The following is a 5,000-nucleotide window of genomic DNA, read 5'->3' as shown; positions in this document are numbered from 1 at the left end:
ACAAATGATCGTAATATCCTAGGAATAACCCCATGTTGAATCATCTAGATCACGTGATCAGTCCATGTGTTTATCGCTCTATTTCTTTCTATCTGAAGGCGTGTGCAGTCTACAACATAATGAAGAAAATATGATCGCTCCCTGTTACAAATCTGACATGAGAAAGAGTTGACGTCCCCATACTCCCAGTGTCATGAGAGCTAAGTCCTCGCGGGTAGGTGTTTTCTCACAAGTGACTGCTCTTATACCTGCAGATAGTGCTTCAGGCTCACGCTGCCTCTACGGAGTATCAGCCGGATCGAGATCAAATCCTTCTCATGCCTCTTGCGTGTCACTTTTCATCTGATCTTCGTCATACTTGGAACACATTCACTTTGTGTCTCATCCTCCACCGTCGCCACTTTGGCTTAATCATCCACAGCCTCGTTCATGTATATTCCAATGTGAGACTGGGATCCATACGAAATGCACAAGTACTTTCTGTAAACTCAGTTGGTATACAAGGGATCGAGTCCTCCATGAGCAGAGGATACCTTGAAGATTTGCTATTCAGCGACATGAAGGCATTCCGGGTATCTACGAAGCCACAGACATCCTTACTCATCGCAGAGACATTCTGCAAATCCTCATGAATGGCACGCACTTCAGGAGCCGTGGACTATCCAAGGCTTTTGATTGTCTTTTCTGGCACATAATCATCGCCAAAGATCCTACAACCGGATCATCTTCCATCCAGATCAATTTTGGAAAGAAGATCATTTACCCAAGAAATCTTTGTTTAAATTCATGACCATTGCAATTTATCTTTCTCATCAAACTTGAGGATATCGACTGGGATGTTTACCTGCTGTTGTAACCTTCGCCAGTCGTCCATTACTAAACATTGCTCAAGAGCGCCCAAAACCACCATTATATAGTAATTGGCAGCCTCGGGAGGTCAACAACAACAACGATAACAATAATAATAAAAATGATGACGATGATCATGAAAAATATATAATTATAATGGTAATACTAATAATAATAAAAAATGGTAATAAGAAGGAAGAAGGATGATAATGATGATAATAATCATCATAGCAATGATAATATATTTATGAACAGAAATAACAAGAACCATAATAGTAAAATAATCACATCTTTAACAAAAACAGAAATACAGTACTGGTCTAGGTCCAACACACCCCCAAACCCCAACTCCCTCCCACCCTTTTCCACATTTAGTAGTAACACCCCGTAAAAAGTATAAACAGTTATATAAAAAAGTCTAAGCGAGAAATTACAGTCTGAAAAAATCAACATAGGCAATCGAATCCATATCCAACCAAACTATTCAAGCATTAAAAAAATTCTCAATGAGTAACAGTTATGTTTACAACATTGATTAACTAGGAAACCACAAAATACTGCTGCAAACACACTGCCGATGCGCCCCGACCGAAAGTTTATAGCGATATTTACGAGGTATCGAGAATATAGACGAAAAATAATAATGATAACAATAATAATGATAGTGACGATACCAATAATAATAATAAACAATAGCAAAGAACAATAATAATAATAACAATCATAACATTATCAACCTCTATAACCCCAACAACAAAATCATCAATTACAATTATCTGTTACATATCAATATTTTCGAAATCATCCTTATCATCTTTTTCATAATTATCAAAATTAGATACTTACCATCTAAATAATGAATGTGTGTTTGTGCCTGAGCATTTATCTTAAGAACGAAAACAGATATTGACTTGAATCCTTTTGCAGCGAGTTTTTTTTCCCAGCGACCGTACGCGACACTGGAGCGGATTTCCCCCCCCCCCCATTTTTTGGCAAGAAAGGTAAATAAAAAAAATAATAATAGAATAAATACTGACTCTCACCAGTACAACACCTGCGGTACAGAAATCAGAGGTGCCAATAGCGAGGTCCATTGGTTATTTCTATAATCACAATGATAATAATAGCAACCTTAACAATTGGATCTACAACTGCATCTGCAATGTGAATAACAATACAAAGAATAAAAAAATAATAATAATAAATAAGGGGGTCTCATTCGCTGGTTATTTCAACAATAAAAATAGCAACTTCAATCACTTAAACAATAAAATCAACAACCACAATTACAATATAATTAACACTGTAATCTATAACAACAACATTCAAAATAAGGCCTAATCCCCTTCGCGAGCAGAGCAGCAAAACATGCTCATGGCACCCGGAGATTCCACGCCCTTCGCCGCTCAGAAAGGAATCATCGCAAACCTTCTTGATACAATGGGCGGGCCTACCCCCCCCCCCCTATCATGGTGCAAGAATAGTGGGGGAGTGATGGTAGGGAAGGGAGGGGGAAGGAAGGAAGGTTCTTGCAATCATGCTATGAAGGTTACGTGTAACCCTTTCCCCCTTCCCCCTTACCCCCTCCAACCCTCCCCCCTTTGCCCCTTCCCCTACTTCCCCGCATGCATTAGGACCTTAATCATCATTACCTGTGTTCTTAAAGCCCTAATCACTTTGACTAGCTTCTAATTAAAGGTGCTACGGGCTCTTGTCCCCCTCTGCTCTCCACCCATCCCCCACCCCCACTTCCTATCTGTATATAAAACGAAGCACAGGAGAAAAAAAACGACATATTAAAACCCCAATTTCAGAATGTTAAATGTGAAAGACGGGATGCAATGAGCGTAGTCCCCGTTCGGAGCTCCTCCCTCACTAAGGACGGCCAACTTTTATAAGAAGCATAAGCAAGAAAAAGATAAAAGGATGCAAATGATAATGACCCATAATCCCTGCAAGACAAGGATGATTATCACATGAATTCTGGCCTTTAATATTGATTGGGTTCTGAGCCTCAAGGTACAGAACAGTCAGCGCAGGGGACGGGCTAGGGGAGAGGGCAGGAGGAGGAGGAGGAGGAGGAGGAGGAGGAGGAGGAGGAGGAGGAAGAACAAAAGGAGAAAGGTAGAGAAGGAGGAGGAAGAGGCGAGAGCGAGAGGTGGAGGAGGAGGAGGAAGAGGAGGAGGAGGAGGAGAGAGAGGGGGGGGGAGGAGGAGAGGAGGAGGAGAGGAGGAGGAGGAGGAGGAGAGGAGGAGGAGGAGGAGGGGGAGGGGGAGGGGGAGGGGGAGGAGGGGGGCAGAGAGAGAGGGGAGTCAGAGGGCAGGGGCAGGAGGGTAGAGGCTGGCGGGGCGCTTGTTAAAAAAGCTGGTGTGCACACGATTTTTCTAAAGTTCTCGTTCTTCTGTGCTGCGGTTTTTCCTTCGGATACAATCATATGTGCTTATGAACGAACGAACGAACGAAAAAACGAAAAAACAAACAAACAAACAAACAAACACGCGCACACACACACACACACACACACACACACACACACACACACACACACACACACACACACACACACACACACACACACACACACACACACACGTGAGAGGTAACCTATACCTCCAAAGTCGGTGATTAAAGAATTATATTTCGTAATCGACCGCCCAATCAAAAATAACGTATATAAAAAAAATAATAAAAAGAAATAAAAAAAGGACAGCACGAAGGTTATCTTCAGGGCATGTTCGCCTTCACCCTGACGCCTCCTCACCCTTAATCCTACGCTCCCCACGCAAGGGTGAGAGGGGCATGGGGGAGGGGAGGGGAGTGGGAGGAAAGGCTAAATGGATATTTGAGTGGTAAACACACTACAAAAACGTATATATGATGCAAATGATGCGAGACGTGGAGGATGGGGATCGTGGAGGAGGAGGAGGAGAATATGAAGGAAAAGAAGAATATGGAGGAGGAGGAGGAGGAGGAGGAGGAGGAGGAGGAAAAGGAGGAGGAGGGGGGGGGGCTAGGAGAAGAAGAAAAATGAGGATGATAAGGACAAAATGGTAATGTTGAAAATTGTTTTGATAATAGTGAGGCCGGCAGCGGCCACAGCGAGCGCATATTAGCGTGGGCGGAACCTCGAGCAAGCAAACAAGCACTCCTGCTAACACACTAACACAGACCAGGTGTCATCAGACCCCCTCGGAGAAGAAGGAGGACGGGGGGAGGAGCGAAGGCAAGCAAGGGAGCAAGCACACGATCAGTAGCGTTCAAGGAGGCTCAAAGTGTGGTAGGCTTTTGAAAAGCTTTCTTCCTCGGCGCAGGAGTGACCCAACGCCGTGACGTCCACGTAGCAAACAAGTCCGTTAGACATCATATTCTGACCCTCTCATCCCCACCCCCCCTCGTAAAAAGGAAGAGAAAAATCGTAACACCAGCGACCGCAGCACGAAGCTCCTGCCTCAACCGCAACCGCACTTCGCGACCGTCCGACCGTCTCAGCGGCCGGCGCGCGGTTACGAGTCGGTGAGTACCCATTTCTCATATTTCTGATGCAGCGTAATGAACCTATAAAAATACAGTTACCGTACCAACTGTCACCATTAGGAATCAATACAAATCGCTAAAAAATATACATCGATGAAAACTGCTAGCCAAGAATATGACATCTAGAAGCCACTAACCACAGCAAACAACACTGCAAACGATTTGACAAACAAAACAGGAAATCAGCGTTCCTATGTGACGTGAAAAACCAAAGTGAACATTTGTCTACGCAGTGAGAAGCAAGGGTAGGTAAGAAATAGGATAGTCCAAGAAAGGGAGAGAGAAAGGGAGAGGGGAAGGGGAAGAGAAGTGATAGAGAGTGAGAGAGAGAGTGAGAGAGAGAGAGACAGAGAGAGAGAGAAGGTGGGGGGAGAAAGAAAGAAAGAGTGAGAGAGAGAAAGAGATAGACTGAGAGAGTGAGAGAGTGAGAGAGTGAGTGAGAGAGAGAGAGAGAGAGGGGGGGGGGGAGAGGGGAGAGGGGAGAGAGAGAGAGAGAGAGAAGAGAGCGGGTGGGGGAGAGGAGAGAGATGGGAGAGAGAGAGCGAGGGGGGGGAGAGAGAGAGGCGAGAGAGAGAGAGAGAGAGAGAGGAGAGAGAGAGAGAGAGAGAGAGATAAAG

General features: G+C 44.5%; 2 protein-coding genes across 2 annotated transcripts in view; one reads left to right on the top strand and one right to left on the bottom strand.

The window, feature by feature from the left end:
* The window catches only part of LOC122253828 (uncharacterized), a 120,698-nt gene that overhangs the window by 58,744 nt on the left and 56,954 nt on the right, over nt 1–5,000 (bottom strand). The gene's annotated exons all lie outside the window — the stretch shown is intronic.
* LOC122259689 (uncharacterized) overlaps nt 4,097–5,000 on the top strand; it is a 66,595-nt gene continuing 65,691 nt past the window's right edge. Inside the window, exon 1 of the mRNA XM_086550796.1 lies at nt 4,097–4,362. The gene's annotated coding sequence lies outside the window, so the exon portion shown is untranslated. The remainder of the gene's footprint in view (nt 4,363–5,000) is intronic.

Source organism: Penaeus japonicus, unplaced genomic scaffold, assembly GCF_977035675.1.
Source record: "Penaeus japonicus unplaced genomic scaffold, GWHDUDI00000001_assembly GWHDUDI00000024, whole genome shotgun sequence".
NCBI lineage: Eukaryota > Metazoa > Arthropoda > Malacostraca > Decapoda > Penaeidae > Penaeus > Penaeus japonicus.
The sequence above is the reverse complement of the archived record's forward strand: the minus strand, read 5'-3'. Positions and strand labels throughout refer to the sequence as shown.